The sequence below is a fragment of the Corylus avellana genome, chromosome 10, assembly GCF_965113065.1.
Source record: "Corylus avellana chromosome 10, dhCorAvel1.hap1.2, whole genome shotgun sequence".
Taxonomy (NCBI): Eukaryota; Viridiplantae; Streptophyta; class Magnoliopsida; order Fagales; family Betulaceae; genus Corylus; species Corylus avellana.
In genome coordinates, this window is record NC_142499.1 from 20449626 (window position 1) to 20467775 (window position 18150).

General features: G+C 35.3%; 1 long non-coding RNA gene across 4 annotated transcripts; it reads left to right on the top strand.

Moving 5' to 3' along the window:
• Positions 1–857: 857 nt before the first annotated feature.
• LOC148583485 (uncharacterized) lies at positions 858–12297 on the top strand. 4 transcript variants are annotated; one of them, XR_015909335.1, is made up of 4 exons: positions 858–1131; positions 1503–1586; positions 3203–3274; positions 3393–12297. It is a non-coding gene; the product is annotated as an uncharacterized LOC148583485 (long non-coding RNA). The 4 variants fall into 4 exon arrangements; XR_015909337.1 differs by having other exon boundaries at positions 10416–12297; XR_015909336.1 differs by lacking the exon at positions 1503–1586.
• Positions 12298–18150: the final 5853 nt, after the last annotated feature.

Consider the following 18150-nt stretch of genomic DNA (forward strand, 5'->3'; position numbering starts at 1 on the left):
CCATGATACTAAGAATGCTGGCGTGCATGAACAGTCATGCACGCCAAGCATTTTTTTTTTTTTTTAATTTTAATTTTTTTTTTATAATAATTAAAATAATAAAATATTATATTTTATTATTTTAAAATATCAAATCATCACGCCGGGCGTGATGTTTAACATCACCCTTTTTCTTTATAATAGCATCTAATAACAAAAGACACGTGGTTGAGGAATTTTCCGACCCAAATCCAACATTTTGTAAAGTTCTTTATATTTCTAGAATGTATTTGAATGCGTATTTGATATGTGGTTGAGGAATGAAATGAATATGTGTTTATTGATAGTTCTCTATAAGATGGTTGTATATGTGGATGATTCATGAGATGGATAGAATGAAGAAATGGTAGTTTATGAACGAAATACGTATTGAATATTGAATTAAGTAATTGGAGGAACTTGAGTCTAATGAATTACAAATTTTCTTGAGACCTTTATCATCTGAATTCCTTTTATAACGGCCCACTCCAACTATTAACAACTCTAGCCCTATTCGCTTATTTATTACTCCGCTAAGCTCAAAGCCCAAGTGACATGCATTGTATCTCGCATTAATATTGCAAGTGCAATATATATATATATATATACTTAAAAGATGTATAAAAAAGTGGCAAAGCGGTCTGAACAGTAACTTTTATTTGATAAGTGGTAAATTACAATTATACCCTTCATTATTTGACTGATCCTTTCAATTGGTGACGGATAAATGATTTTATTTCGGTTTGTTTTGTCTTTTCATCCAAAATCTGCACTAGCTTCTAGAATGTAAACTCACGCTCGATTTTTGTTTTTTCTGTTGTCCTTCATATTCAGTCTTCTTCCCTTGTTTCGTCCTCTCCCTTTTCTTCTGAGCAGCCACGCCGAGACAGAGAGAGAGAGACGATCTAAGAGAAAGAGAAAGAGAGAGACTCGGGCGCAGAGAAGAGAGAGAGAGAGAGAAAACACAAGTCTGATAGAGAGAGTTGAGAGATAGAGTTTTCGAGTCTGAGGTGTTGATCAGTTGATGGCTGCTGGTGCCATCCCATAGCAGCTCTAGCCACCGATCGACGAATGAGAGGAAAACCAGTGTGTAGGAAGAAAGCTCGAGACAAGGTAAGGATTTTTCCCCTTTAATTGTTCTGATTTGAGATGTAAATTTAGGGTTTATATGGAGATTTACATTGTAGTTTAAATTAAGTTGATTTATAAAGGTTTGGAGGTTATGCTTGCTGTCGGACGATTATTGTTGGTATCGACGGGGTGTTTAAGAAAAGATTACATTTTTTTTTTTTTTTTCCCATAGTTCACGTTTTTTCTTGCTTAATATTTCAACTTTTGGCCTCTCTTTCTGAGTAATTTATTGTCTCGTTGATTTTGGTCTTTGGGTTTTTGACTCCCTTGACTAGTTTTTTTTAGAGTTTATGGTGGAATTTTTTGCAATTCCAAACTTTGTGGAGTTGTTAATTACAACTCTTTCCCCACAGTTATCCCTTGTTCGGCTCAAGCTTAGTGAGAAAGAGATTAGCCGATAGAGGAGAAGAACAATGAGACATGATTCAGCTAGAATGGTAATGTTAAAGTATAAAACATATGTGAAACTTTTTTTGTTCTCCAGAGTTCAAGTTTCTTCTTTTTGTATTTCAATTTTGTTTTGGGTTTGATTTGTTGGGTGTGCGGATAAGGTTTCTTCCTTTTGTATTTCAATTTTGTTTTAGGTTTGATTTGTTGGTATGCGGATAAGGTTCCGAACATCACAAATGTTGGTTCTGTTTTTAATTTTTAATTTTTTTCCTGTTTTCTTTGGCATGATGTGTTTTGATTTTGGTATGTAAGATTGGATCTTTTAGCAATTTGGTTGTAATTGGTCTGATTTGTTGTAAATTTATCTAAAATAAATGCTTTTGTTGATCTGGGTCTCGTGAGGACATCATTTTCAGACCTGTTCTGTTCATGTAATGTTTTTCTAATGCATGTTATGAGGGATGGAGGTTTGCAATCTAAATGAATTGGTGTATGCTTCTTTTGTTTTTATTGGCAATTCCTCTATTCACATTTGTTTTGTTGGGAATTTTGAGTTTCTCATCGGGGTCCTCATTTCTGTTGTTAATAATTGATTTCTATGTCAACACAAGGCACATCAGCCTTGTTTGTTAACCCCCTCCCCTTCCCCTGTTACTGGTCATGAGTTATGTTAAAAGAATGAGAATAATGTTTGGTATAGAAAAGTGAAAAAGTGAAATTGAAAAATAGAAAAGTTTTGCTTTGTAGTGATTTTTTTGTTTGAATAGTAGTAACAAGTGAATGATGTAATATAAAAAGTGAAAAAAGTGAGAATATTTTGATGTTGATTTTTTTGGAAAAAGGAAGTGAATAGTATTGAGGGGAGGGGAAAGTGTTTAACAAACATAGCCGTCATTTTATAGCCTTCTTCTTTGACCTGGATATGTTTGACACCCTATATGATTTAGTTTTGGTTTATGTCATGGTGATGGTACGCTATCATGGTGTTTTTGAGCCTATTAATATAACCAACGATGCACTGGGCAGGTTTAAAAGAAGAGAACATTCGTGGACATATTGCATTGCAATGGCACACACTTTATTATCTTTGTCAAGCACTCATGTCAAGTAACTCATTTCTTAATTATATTGTCATAGCACATTGACTTGTGTCTGGCTTGATAAACGCAATTTGTTTCTATTTGTAAGTGAATTTTCTTCTACAATTGAATTGTTGGATTGTTCACTTATCAGCTTCCACTTTCCTTGGTAGGCTTGATTCTTTCCCACATTGGTTTGATATCTTCGTTGTAGATGAGTCGTCCTCATGGTCCGTGTGAGCTATGATATCTTGATATAGACGAATTTTGATACAGAAAATCAAATATTTTCTATTCTTGTTGAATTTTTAATGCAAGTATTAAAACAATATCAATCATAAAAAATCATTTGTGTTAAATATTCACTCTTACTTAGTTGGGTTTCTTTATTATTAATTTCTCTTATAATTATTCGTTAGTGGTTGAGTTCAAATTGTGTCTGTGCTATTTGGATTTTGATTTTTGGTTGTTTTCTAGCATTAGACCATCTTTAGCAACTCTCATGTATAATAATCTTTTTTTTATTCTCTTTATCATAAATAAATGTATTATTTATATGTTTTATTCTACTTTTTTTTTTCTAGGTTCACATAAAATTTTTAAGTCTCCAATCATTATTGGCCATATCATCTCCATTGGCTTTGTTACCTTTTAAGGTAAATTTACTTAAAGCCTCTTTTATAATTAGTAATCCTTGTTTTTGCTGTTTTAGTTTGAACTTGAATTTTCTACAAACCCTATGATCTCTGTTTGATTTTTTTTCTTTCTCTTTAGTGTGAAATGTTAATCAATGATCGTTTTGGTAGTCTTCAGCGACAAAGGAGAGCGACTTGCCTATGAGCCCTCAATTATTTCTCTAACATGTGATTATTGTAATGTGATTGTGAATCTTAGGATCTAGCTTTAATTGAAAGCGCAGGCTTGATTATTGTTTCGATTAAATATACGAGAACTCAAAGTAGGGGAATACGTGTAGCTGATTTTTGCTAATGACTTGGCTTATCCATTGTGCTTGTTTCTTTTGTTTCGTTAGATGTTTAATTTAGGGTTTGATTTGGTATTTGTGTAGAGTATTGGTTTGATTTGGTATTTGTGTAGAGTATTATTATCTTATTACAGAGTGTAGGGATAAATAGAAAGACCTGCTGGCCCTTTGTGGCCATTATGGAATAATTTTAGTGTTGAATGATGGTGATCTCTTAGCTTCTGGGTATTCTTATTCCCAAGACAAGCTACCTTATTGCGATTTCAAAATGATTTCCAACTTGGTGCGCTGAGTAATAATGTGCTCTCCTAGCTGCTAACATGTCCATTTTAAAATGTCGAAATTATTGGTGAGTTGTTAATAGTAAAGGGAGGAGAAGTGGAGGAAGAGGGAAGAACGGGGAGGCCGTTCTTCGTCCAAGGCAGAAGCAAGGTTGGGAGATTGGTTTTCTCTTAGGCTAGGAAAGAGACGCTCTCCTTAAGTTGAAAGCAAGCTCATCTAAGGGTAATGTTTTTTAGCATCTTTTAAGAGAAAGGAAAAGAAAAAGACACTTCTGCCTATATATATTATATCTAGCCTTGTCTTCAAAAGGACAAATAGAGCAAATAGCCCATATGCTCTCTCCCTTTTGAAGCTAATACTCTCCATTCTTAGAACTCTCTCCTACTATTCACACCTCTTCTCATATATATATATATATATATATATATATATGCATGTTTGAGAGAGAATATTTAGTAGGTGAGAGTGAAGGTTTTATTTTGTATCACTCAGTTTCAACTCTCTAATCTGTTTATTATTTGAAGGGAAAAAATGGAGATAGAGGAGGAAAATATTGTTCCACCTAATGAGCCTGAGATCAGGTACATGGAGATATAGGAGTAGAATATTGTTCCACTTGATGAGCCTAAGATCAAGTATATAGGAGTTAAAGCCGTAGCCTTTATCATCTGTAAGATAGAGAATGAGAGTGCTCTAGTTTTTTGACTTACACTCTTCTTTTTCTTTTTGTTTTAATCTTAAAACATAGAGAAAAAGATTGCAAGCAATGAAGCATGTGAGAAGCTTGGTACAATTGGATTTTTAGCAAACTTCACGCTTAATTTGACCACCTTCTTCAACATGAAGGTCGTGACACTTACAACAATCATTAACATCTTCAACGGCACAACAAACATAGTGCCCTTGTTAGGTGCCTTCCCCTCCAATTCTTAATTTGGATGTTACAAGACCTTGGCCATTGCTTCCGTGTCCTCTCCTTTGGTACCCCTTGCTCATAATTAATATGAATCCATTGATTTACACTATGACAATTGTCATAACCCTTTAAATTTGGATAATTTTTCTAATTTTTAGATCGGGTTTCCCATGTGTCATTTCAATTTTAGATCAAGGATCTCAAAATTGTATGTATATCTAATGTCCCCTCAACATGTTCTTCGTTACATATCTACAACAATCAATAAATTCATGCTAATTTTTTCCTTTCCTGGGTATGATAGGACTAATGTTAATAGCGGCAATTTTTGAATTGCACCCTCCACAGTGTGACAATAGCACGTGTTAGGCCAACGGCTTGGCAATTGGCTGTCATGCTAGTCAGACTCAGTTTCCTAGTTGTTCGAGCTGGAGGTATTTGTCCATGTAACCTAACCTTTGGTCATGACCATTTCAATCTGATGATCGAATCCGACAAGAGGGGCATTAATAGTTTTTTCAATTGGTATTATTTTAGCTTCACATTTGTCGTGATTGTATCAGTGACGTTCATGACGCATGTGCAGAGTAAGAATTGGGTGATTGGGTTAACCATTCTTGCGTTTCTTGTGCTCATTTTATGTGCATTATTTATTTTGGGTTCAAGGTTTTATGTTAAGGTAAAACCCTAGGGAAGTCCCCTAGTTAGTATTGTACAAGTTGTGGTGGTTGCCACTAGGAAGCGTCGATTAAAGTTGCTTGAGAATAGACTATTTAACCTTTACAACTACTTGCCCAACTGTTCCAACAACTTCAAACTACCATGCACATGTTAGTTTAGGTAAGTGTATTCCACAATTTATGTTAATTTTTTTAAAAAAATATTTGAGTGATCTAATCTTAAGTGATCATGGCCTCATGTTCCTTGACAAGACTGCAATCCTTACTGTAGAAGACCAAATTAATTTTGAGATTGGCTTCCAACCCATGGAAACTATGTAGCATACTACAAGTTGAAGAATTGAAATGTATAGCAAGATTAATTCCTATTTTGGGCATCAAACATTGTTTTCCATCTTGTTAAAGCCCAACAACAAACCTATGTAGTTTTCCAAGATTTTTATTCCAATAGACGCCTTGGCAAAAGCGGATTTGAGGTGCCTCCAGATGTAGTCTTTTTCATGGTAATCCTTGCTATGTGATTTTCAATCTACGACTGAGTCGTGGTTTCTTTCCTTCAAAATGTTACTGGCAAAGAAGGGGACATCACACTTCTCCAAACAATTGGCATCGGAATCGTTCTCTCAATATTGACTATGGTCGTTTCTAGTTTGGTTGAAGTGTGAAGAAGCTTAGCTCATTATCTTATGATGCCAATACAAAAAGGAGGTGTCATATCATCTATGTCTGGCTTATGGCTAATCCCTAGCTTGCACTTGTTGGGCTGTGTGAGGCTTTCAACTTCATTGGCCAAATTGAACTTTATTATAAGGAGCTTCCAAAGAACATGAGGAGCTTTGTTGGGGCTTTCTTCTCTTGTAGTGTAGCCTTCTCGAATTTTCTAAGCGGGATTTTTGTTTCAGTCGTTCATAAGATCAAGCTTGAGTGATCGGACTGGATATTGGTTGCCGGAAGATCTTAACAATGGGAGATTGAAATACTTTTATTACATGATCGCTGCTCTTGGGGTCACCTCAACTTTGGATGCTTTTTGGTGTGTGCTAAGTAGTATAGATATAAAAAGAATGATGTAAACGCTAGGATTTAGGAAGGTCGATAAAGAACGGAGAAGATCAAATACTATAAGCAGATGATTGTTGAACAAGAATGTCTTTGAGAATTTTTGAAGATGGTGATGCAAACTTGAAAATCAACTTGTTTTCTGATCTTGTAATTAGGGGTGGGTATCGGTTCGGTTCGGTAAAGCCATTATCGATCGGTTAACCAAAATTGTCGGTTAAATCGGTTAATTCACTGATTTTATTTCGATAACAAATATTTCAAAATTTTTGGTTAATTTTGGTAATCGGTTAATTGCGGTCGGTTAATCGGTTAACTATGAACTTTTTTAATTGGGCCAATGCTATTTTTAAATGGACAAAAAATTAGTTATTTTGGGAGCCCAAATTGGTGTTTTATTTTTTTGGGCTAAAATAACTTATTGAACATAAGATGCAAACAATTAGATTATAAAATGTAAAAAATTTACCAAATACTTTCAACAAAAATCACTCCTCTAAGTCCATTTGTCAAAAGCCTTGATTCGTGTCAAATTTTGCGGTTTGGTTAACCGACAACAAAAATTTTATACCGATTAGCTGAACCGATGTCGGTATAAAAAATTCATATTGATTTTTGTCTCGCATGAGTTAGTTGATGGTTAATTTCGGTTCGGTCGTAATCGATAAGCGGTCGGTAATTGGTAGGCCGTTCATTTTCCCACCCCTACTTGTAATTATAAAACAAGTTGATTTTATAGTTTGCATCACCATCTTCAAAAAAATTTCAAAAACATTTTTGTTCAACAGTCATCTGCTCATAGTATTCATCTTTTCGGTTCTTAATCGACATTCCTAAAGCCTAGTGTTTCCACCATCCCTTTTATATCTATACCTCTTAGCACACAACAAAAAGTATCCAAAGTTGAGGACCCCAAGAGCTGCGATCAAGTAATAAAAGTATTCCAATCTCCCTTTGTTAAGATCTTCCGGCAACCAATCTCCTATCCGAGCTTTCAAGTTGATCTTATGAACGACTGAAACAACAATCCCGCTTAGAAAACTCGAGAAGGTTAGGTTACAAGAGAAGAAAGTCCCAACAAAGCTCCTCATGTTCTTTGAAAACTCTTTATAATAAAGCTCAATTTGGCCAATGGAGTTGAAAGCCTCTCATAGCCCAACAAGTGCAAGTTGATGGATTGGCCATATGCCAGATATAGATGATATGATACCTCCTTAGTGTTTGCCTTAAAAGATAATGAGCTAAGCTCCTTCCCCGCATTTCAACTAAACCAGGAACGACCATAGTCAAAATTGAGTGAACAATTCCGATGCCAATTGTTTGGAGAAGTGTGATGCTGCCTTCTTTGCCAGTGAGCTTTCGAAAGAAAGGAACCATGACACGGTCGTAAATTGGAATTCACATAGCAATGGTTAGCTTGGAAGAGACTCCATAAGATGCTGCAAGCACCTCAAATCTGCCTTTGCCTAGGCGTCCATAGGAATGAGTAGCTTGGACAACTGCATAGGTTTGTTGTTAGGCTAAAGCAAGATGGAAGACAATGACTTATGCCCAAATGAGAATTAATCTTGCTATGCATTTCAATTCTTCAACTTGTTGTATGCTGCATAGTTGCCATGGGTTGCAAGCCAATCCGTCAGATTTAATTTGGTCTTCTGAAGGAAGGATTGTAGCATTGTCAATAAACCTAGCCATGATTTAGACTAGATTACTCAAATATTTAAAACTTTTTTAACATATATAAAGTGTGGAATTGTGATTTCTTACCCAAACTGATCCGTGTAGGTTAGCTTGAAGTTGTTGGAATGGTTGGGCATGTAGTTGTAAAGGTTAAATTGTTTGTTCTCATGCAGTTTTAACCGACGCTTCTTAGTGGCAGCCACCACTACTTGTGCCATACTAACTAGGGGGGCATGCCTGGGGTTTTACCTTAACATAAGACCTTGAATCTCAAAAAAATAATGCACATGGAATGAACATAAAAAACGCAGGAATGACTAACCCAACTGCCCAGTTCTTGGTCGGCGCATACGTGATGAACGTTGCTGATACAATCACGGTAAATGTGAAGCTAAAATAATACCACGAATACCCCTTTTTGCCGGATTTGGTCATCAAATTGAAATGGCCAACACTAAAGCTAGGTTACATGGACGGATACCTCCAGCTCCGATAACTAGGAGGTTGAGTGCGGCTAGCAAGAAGGCTAATTGTCAAGCCGTTGGCTCGACACGTGCTATTGTTACATTGTGGAGGGTGCAGTTTGAAAATTGCTGTTGTTAACATTAGTCCTATCATGCCCTTGAAAGAGAAAAAAAAATAGCATAAATTTATTGATTGTTGTAGAGATGTTGCGAAGAACAAAGTCAAGGAATTATGGGCAAGGGGTACCAGAAGAGAACACACAGAAGCAAAGGCTAAGGTCTTGTACTATGTTTATGAATCGGAGAGGAAGGCTCCCAACATGGGTACTATGTTTATGATGCCGTTGAAAATGTTAATGATTGTTGTAGTTGTCAAGACTTTCATGTGGAAGACGGTGGTCAAATAAAGCTTGAAGTTTGCTAAAGATCTAATTGTTCCAAGCTTCTCAAAATGCTTCATTCCTTGCAATATTTTTTCTTTTATGTTTTAAGATTAAAACGAAAAGAAAAAGATGAGTGTAAGTCCAAAACCTAGAGCTCTCTCATTCTTTATCTTACCGATGATTACGGCTACGGCTTTAACTCCTGTGTACTTGGTCTTAGGCTTAGCAGGTGGAATAATATTCTCCTCCTCTATCTCCATGTACCTGATCTCAGGCTCATCGAGTGGAACAATATTCCCCTCCTCTATCTCCATGTACCTGATTTCAAGCTCATCACAAGTGGAACAATATTCTCCTCCTCTATCTCTATTTTTTTTTTCCCTTCAAATAATAAACAGATTAGAGAGTTGAAACTGAGTGACCCAAAACAAATCCTTCACTCTCACCTGACCTACTAGTTACTCTCTCTCAAACATATATATATATATATATATATATATATAACCATGAACGATAGCATAATTACATATATGATGAGAAGAGGTGTGAGTAGTAGGGGGAGAGAGTTCTGAGAATGGGGAGTGAACATTAGGTTCAAAAGGGGGAGAGCATATGCCTATTTGCTCTGGTTCTCTCTTTTCGAAAACAAGGCTATATATATATATATATATATATAAGCAGTAATGTCTTTTTTTTCTTTCTTCTTTCTTCTTTTTTCTCTCAAAAGATGCAAAAAAACATTATCCTTTAATGAGCTTGCTTTCAACTTAAGGAGGAGTGCGTCTCTCTCGTAGCCCAAGAGAAAACCAGTCTCCCAACGGCCATAAGTACTCAACTTGTTTGGTTTCCTTAACCAAATCAGCTACCTCATTTGGTTTCTCTTTTTAATATTATATATATTTTTTTAAATCACATTTGCACATTACCTAAAAGCCCTCCTTATTTCCTTTAATTACAAAACTGTCTCCATTTTTCTTTTTCCCATCTACACAGACTACACTATCATTTCATATTATTACTATTTAGCACTGTTACCATTATAAGTAACTCCCTTAGCCCTAATAAAATTCTTTGATTTTTAATTTACCCGTCATAAAAATTAGAGCTTAACAATAAAATCAAAGCTAGCCTCTAAACTAAATTTCATAAACAATAATTCATTTCCATAATATCTCTGTCTCCAAAAATTTCTTCAAAATTATTACTTTGTCCAAAAAAATATATAATATGGTCTTAATCTAAAAAAAATTATAATCTGATCTTAATCCAAAATTTAAAATCTCTTTATTTGAATATTAAAATTTGGGGCATTGTTAGTACTTCAAGGAGAACGCCTTTTCTATTTCAGCAAAACAACTAAAAGCCATATGCACCTCTACCTCAAACAAAAGCCAAGAAGTATTTGGCTTTTAACAAATTACGACTTGTCACACAAGCAGCAAAGAACCTTCTACAATGCTATTTCAGAACCGAAGGTTTCCCGCAGTTGCAGTCTCACTCACATGGTCGTCACTCGTCTCGACCTCGTCAAATGCAACATGCAGGTCGGATTCCTTAAGATCCATCACTTTCTCCTCGCATTTCTTCGATTTGATGATGTTTCCCTACATTTCTTATCGGATTAGATCTAGAGATATGCGTATGTGTGGATTCTACGACACAAACTCAAACACACATAAAGATACTCACAAAAAACCAGTTGTTCTCTCCCAGCCACCCGTCTTTCTTGTTGAAGTCTCGGCATCATAACTGCTAAGGTGTGTTTGAGATCTTTCTATGACTGTATATGAAAGATCTTTGACAACGGCATTAATCTCTTCGACTTTTGTATTAATTTTCTAGGTAATCTTGGATATCATGTTTCTGTATTTTTTGCTTTCCAGAAATTAATCTCAACTTAACTTAATAGTTGCAAATAGTATAGTTCACTGTTGGTTTATGTTTGATATGCTACATTTTAGTGCCGACCAACATGTGAGCCCGAGCGAACTTTGTTGGCCTTTTGTGAACGTGATTTCAATCCCAGTAGTTGTTCTTGATCTAGATGAAACAGAAACTGAATGAAATGGTATTAATTTCTCTGTTTTTTAAAATCTCTTGTTTGGTTTCTGGGAAAGCTATACAGGAAAGAAAATAATTGATGTTGGGTACTGTTCTTGCACAGAGAGTGACAAAAAGAAGACAGAAATGAAAACTTTCTGTGAGTGATGAAAAGAAAATCTGAGCAAATTAATCACCATAACAGAACTCTAGTGTTTCTTGCTCAAGTTTAGCTCTTCCTTGCATGATAGGCTTAGAGAATAGTTATCTTGCTGGGTAAGAAGCTTTTGTTGGTTCAAACTGTTCCAGTTTTGTTAATTTTAGCAAATTGGGATTTCTTTTATTTAAATTGGGTCTGATTTGCTTTCAGCTTTGTTTGGAGATTTGCTTCGAACCTAGTACTTCTCCTTGTAGAAGCATAAACTCCCAGTTAACTTAACAAAACCTACAATTTGAATATACCAATTATATCATGCATTTGTTTCTTTTAATTTTTTTAGGATGAATTTGTTTCTTTGGTTTCTCATTCTCAAGTCCAGAAGTTGATCAATTAGTTCCTGAGTGGTTCTCTTCAATTGTAGCTTTTGCAAGAAATGTTTGAGCGGACAAATGTGGGAAAAAGTGCCCCAATGCATACAACTAATAAATTTCTTTGGCTCATGAATGTCTTATTGTTTTGTATGTACTAGTTTGGTGAGCCTTGTCATCATTTCTTGCTCTTGGACTTAATGATATGTTGTAGCTTGGCATTAAAGTTTGACTTTTCTAGTAGATTACCTGAAAAAATGTTTCTATCTCTCTTTTGGTTCGAGAATTTGTCAATGGCCACACACTTCTGAGAGAAATGGGATTTTCGTCGAGCAGTGTTGCCGAAGCCGTAGTTATATGTATGACGACACAGGCAAGGCACTAACTCATTTCCTTAACAGTCCATCATGAGAATTCTAGAAATGTATTGCTGTTTGTACTAGTGAATATTAAGTGGTGATTTCTTACTAACAATAGTGTTTTTGTTTTAGAACTCTGGCTTTAAAACATCATGGTGTTTTCTACGACATCAAAAGAATAGTGTAATTCAGTGCATTTTTGTGTTCCTTCCTAGTATTAGGATATATCTAAATTTGTATCTGCGTTATCATGCAATAGAATTCCTTTATATATGTCGAGAATAAATTGAACATTTTTTGTCTGACATCAGGATTTTCCTCTTTCTTTTCATGGACAAAGATTATATATAGTCTGAGTCACCTAAATCACACAAAAAAGTTAAAATTGATATCCCCACAAGACATTGTACTTCAATGTTCCAAAAAAAAGGCTTAAGGAACAAATATCAAAGTCCAAAAAAGAGTTTATAACTTTATATCATACAATGGTATATTGGTATAATTGTATAAATATTTATTTATTTATGTATTTTTATTGCCATATCTCTCTCTCTCTCTCTCTCTCTCTCTCTCACACACACACACACACACACACACATATATATATATATATATATAGGATAAAGTCTACGTAATCCCTTCAAACTATCATTCCATTGACAATCTACTCCAAAAACTATCAATTGTGATAATTTACTTCATAAACTACAAAAACAATGATAATGTACCCTCAATTTTAACAAAATGATGAAATTAACATTGCTAAAATAAATACTAAAATTTATTTATTTTTTCAAAATTTTAAGGGGACTTTTGTCTTATTGAAAATTTTGTAAGGGTAATTTTGTTAGTTTGCTAGCATTGAGGGTAATATTGTCATTGTTTTGATAGTTTGGGGGGTAGATTGTTATTTGAGGGGGTTAAGTGGACTTTATCTATATATATATATATATATATATATATATAACTCTTCATAAATATATTGTGAAATTCAACCTTAAAAAAGAAAAAAGAAAAAAAGAAAAAAGTATATGTAGTTGACAAATTAACATGCATGCGTAACGGCAATTCACTTGGGCAAGTAAGTACTAAAGGTTAAAAAGATGTGTTTGTTTTGTATGTGCATGGCCGATCATGTCAGTGCTAATATATTATTAACCATATATCAATTTTTTCTTTATTTTTCCATGGAGACGTTAAACGGTCTCATTCTGAAGCTGATGAACTGAGAGGGCACTTCATATATATATATATATATATATATATATATATACAAGGACTTGGTCACAGAAGTGAAAATAAATTGAGAGACCAACGAGATACTAATCAAAGATTAAAACAAAAAGAATTAAATGAATTGAAGTTCCACATTTTCGTGCCCGGATTTCAGGAGCTTGTTCATGTAAATGAGGGGGTATAATTGTAATTTTACATCTTTTTTAATACAATTTTACCCTTCCATTTACATGGATTGGATCCTCTCCGGTTCAATGATCTTGGTGCCCGGCCCATTTGCCTTTTTTCTTCTTGGAGGCATTTGCTTAATTTGCATGACAATAAGCAAAAACTTTAAAAGTTACGTTGTTATGGTTACTTTCTAGATACATAATTTTGGAGAGTTGTCCTTGGCGGAATGGAGTTAATTAAACTTTAAAGGACAGAAGACAAGAGCTTGAAATAAATAATTAGCAAGCGAAAAATAATTAGATTGACATGCCATCGGACTTTGACAGATGCATCTAGCTCGATACTTGGAGAATGGGAGATTTGCATCTATATCCTCCAGTAAAACAAGGTCAACAATGAAACCTATATAGTAATTGCCTATCTATTTCTTGCCTGGGATTTTTGGACTTGTCTAGTTTGTTGTTACTACGAGGATCCCCATCTCGCCTCCAACACTTCTTTCACAATATATAACTTGTTATTGCCTACGTAACTATAATCAAAGAAAGAAAAAAAAAAAAAAAAACAATAAAACTTCACATTATTTGTATCCAAGTTGCAGGTTGCCTTAAAATACTGGGCATAATTAAAGTGATTTCATTTTCAGTTGAAACAAACCTGAGGAGCAACAAAACATAATAAGCTAGAAACACAATATTATATTCTGTCAACAATTTAGAATCCAAACACATCAATATCCATTACATCAACATTTCACAAGAGGACGATTGGACGGTCTCTCAGAACATGAGCCAGGCACACCGGACTTCCTAACAGCACAACTCCCAAAGAACAAGAATCCCAAGATGCATCAACCAACAACTACAAGAAATACGCCACCGTTGAACAACATCACGGCAAGTATGAGCATGTAGTCCACCCCAGAGCGCACCGTATACAACGTTGTCTGAACCAGTTCTGTAGTGACATCGTTCGTCCCTGGCTTTACAACTTTGTAGTGGGAGAGCCACTCAACAAGAACGGGGAGAGCGAAGACGAAGACCAGGGCCAAGGCGTACGTGGCGGGGCTCATCCTAGGCTAGCTCGAGAAGAGGACCTCGGTTTGATTGCCCCAGAAGGACATGTGCATCATCATTCTCCGGTGGTAGTACTTGCCGTCGGTGGCGTTGGAAGCTTCGAATATGTGATGCGGCAACGTTTCCATGATCGCAATGAAAAGTTGGATGTGGTAAGTTGGCTCCTAAGTGAAAGCAAAGAGGGTTCAAGAACCCACCAATGAGGAAACAGATCACGCTCTTTTATTGGAGAGTGTAGACTACGAATCCGAGAAAGTGCACATAGGTGTTGTAAATTAAAAATGTTTTTAAACATATATTTTAATATAATAATTAATAGGGTAAAGTTCACATACCACCCTCAAACTATTACCCAATTGACAATGTCGTCCCCAAACTTTCAATTGTGACAATGTCCCCTCCAAATTACCAAAACATTATCAATGTCCCTCCCAAAACTAGCAATAAGACAAAAATGCCCCTATAGATTTCTCAATAAGACAAAAATACCCTATAAATTCAAAAAAAAAAAAAATGATTTTTTTTAAAAACAAAAAATTTTAATTTAAAGATAATATTTATAAAAAAAAAACAATTTTTTTATACAAAAATTTTTAATTTTTTTTTTAAACAGAAAATTTTATTTTATTTAGTTTTAAAAAACAAAAAATTTCATTTTATTAAACGAATTTTTTTTTAAAACTTTTCATTTAAATAAAATTATTAAAAAAAAAAAAACTAAAATTTTCAATTTTTATAAAAAAAAAAAAATTGAATTTTTTTAAATTTTTTTCTTATAAAATTGATTTTTTTTTTTTTTTTTTTTTTTTTTTTTTAAATGGCCATCGTTTGGATATTTTTTTTTTTGGTTAGTTTTAGGTTTTTTCTAGAATTTTTCTTTTTTCTAAAAAAAAAAAAAAAAATTTACGAAGGGTAATTTCGTCATTAGGGGAAACATTGACAATTTTTAGTAGTTTTGGGGGGGGGGGGGGAAGGGGGGTGGACATTGTCAATTGAGTAATAGTTTGAGGGGGTTATATGGACTTTCTCCTAATTAATATTATGCTGATAGAATTAAAGTTATAATTAAGATCTGAAAGTTTTTGTAAAATAAATATTTTAGAAGGGGTTTAAGGAAGTAACATAAGTGGAAGAAGAATGCTATTGAATTATTAGGAGGGGCACTGCGTGATACAAGCGTGTGTGGGATTATCAAATGAATGGGGCGTTATACAGCAATAAAGATAAGGAATAAAGGCTATAGATAAAAGCTTTAACTTTTTTTTTGAAAAAAAAAAAAAGAGAAAAAAGAAGAAGCTATTAATGGGTGAATTGCCATTGTGTCAGCCCATGCATGGCCGGTGATTGGTGGGTGGAAAATGAGCTACTAGGTCTGTTGTGTTGGAAAGTGAAACCCCTAAATATATTTAGGGATTTCAATAAAAAATAAAATAATAATAAAAAAAAAAACGTCTGTTAATGGGTGAATTGCCATTGTGTTAGCCCATGCATGGCCGGTGATTGGTAGGTGAAAAACGAGCTACTAGGTCTGTTGTATTGGAAAGTGAAACCTGTAAATATATTCAGGGCTTTCAATAACTGCATCGCCCTTTCCTCCCCTGTAAATCGTCTGATTAATGCCTTCATCAGCTGCTCACAATCTTGGATTATCATCCTTTTTGAAATCCTTAGACTTGATTTTTTCAAAGTTAGATATATTCATTTCAGAAAAGATATCCTGTTCACGCTCCACTCCACCTTGCTGGTGGGCGTCTCCGCTATTGTTTGCCGCCAGACCCGTCCACATCTGACCACCACGCGCCGGACCGTGCGCAACACGCGCTTGTGAGTAGATCTTACTCGCGGGTGTGTGCCCTCCATACAACGTGGTTTGTCGACTGATCTCCGCCACCTCAAATCTCCTCTGTCGGTCTTCGAGGTTCAGATGTTGCGTCTTGACGTCCCTCACCAGCACGTGGTCTTCACGCGCCGGGCAGTAGCTTGCGCATAAGGACCACCATCAGCATCCATGGGGCCTTCCACTGCCCTTTCATCCATCGATGCTACTATCTAGTTTGTTCTGGGTTTTTTATTTTGCATTTTTGTTATTATTTTATGTATTTTTTAGAGTTATTGTCGCCGTTTGTAATTATATGATCTTTGTGGTTTTGAGAGGATTGTGGAACCTTTTTGGTTATGTTCTTCTCCTTAGATCATTTGGTTGTGCCATCTCTAACACACCAAGTCTTACCGCCTTCATTGGCAGCCAATTTTCTTGATCTTCGCACCAAGAAAGCATAGGCTCGCGTCAGTTATTTGATGCATTGCCATTTTTTTTTTTACTTTTTTTTTCCTGTTTACCTATCCTATTTCAGTGGTTTAGGAACTTTTTGTCTAGGTTGCCCAGCCCTTAGCTTGTATTATGTTGTTTCTTACTTATAAAAAAAAAAAAAAATTGAATTTTTTTTTTTTTTTTTTTTTTTAAATGGGTGGGATGGAGATGGTGAGAGAAACCCGGTTGTGATTGGGGTTTGAAACGGTAGCTGGTATATGATTTGGGTCTGGTAAAGGTTGGGTGACGGGTCGCTTATAGTTGGACACAAGGGTGTTTATAAATAGGTGCTAGATGGTTGTAGGTTCGGGTTCATCTCTAAGGGAAAGAGTGGGTTTTATTTTCACAAAACCTTTCTGTTAGCAATTTGACTGATAGGGCCAATTTGAAGGGCTCACCAAGCTGTTCAATTTGCTTACGTCATGATATTTAAAGGCCCATCCTGAAACTCCAATGAGTTCTGCTTCTCCCCCGAACCCTCAACTCAAGCCCTTATGAGGTTTTTATTTATTTATTTTTTTTATTAATGTTTTGTTAGGTTATATCATCTGTTTTAAGATCTGACTTAAAGGTATAAAACAATGTGTTTTAATAATATTAGAGCATTTCCAAATACACCTTTATCTATTTTAGCTAATAGTATTCAATACAAACTCAAACAGATCATGCATTTCACTCTCTATTTTCTTTAAAATATTATTTTTAATAATTTGTTTATTATTTTTTAATCCCATAATTTTCTTCGCCTCTCTCTCGTCTCTCTCTCCATACCATTGGAAGAAACTCTGGAAACCCAAAATTCTCACAAACAAAAGCCAGAGGCAACAAATCAAAGTTATTCTAAACATCTTCACCATTGTCTACAATCTCAAACTTCTGCGAAACGAAGCAATCTCAACGAAAAACACAAGAAAGCCTCTAAAGAATAGCAACTACCATCAACTAGACCAACAACATCCCTGCAAAATTTCACACCAAGAATTCCACTCTCGTCTCTCTCCAAGATCCCATGCTCTCCAACAAAACAAAGACCCACAAAATCAGAACCAAACAAATAGAAAACAAAAACAACCCAACAACTTAGACACACCAGACGAAAAAAAATCAAACAGATCACCCAACATATCGTCTCCCTCTCAAGACCAGTAGATTCGACTCAGTGGCGTGGGTCCAGTAGCGGCAGCAGCACTTGCAGAAGTGGCGTGGCTGGAAAAGATTGTAGTTGTTTGGGTGGAGGTGGAGTGGCAGCGTGGGCAAGGGAAGGGTTGGGTTTGCGGAAGATCCTTGTTTGGGTAGAAGAAGAGATCAATAGAGGGGGAGTGGGACTGTGGGAGAGATAGGGGAGAGAAAGAGAGAGAAACA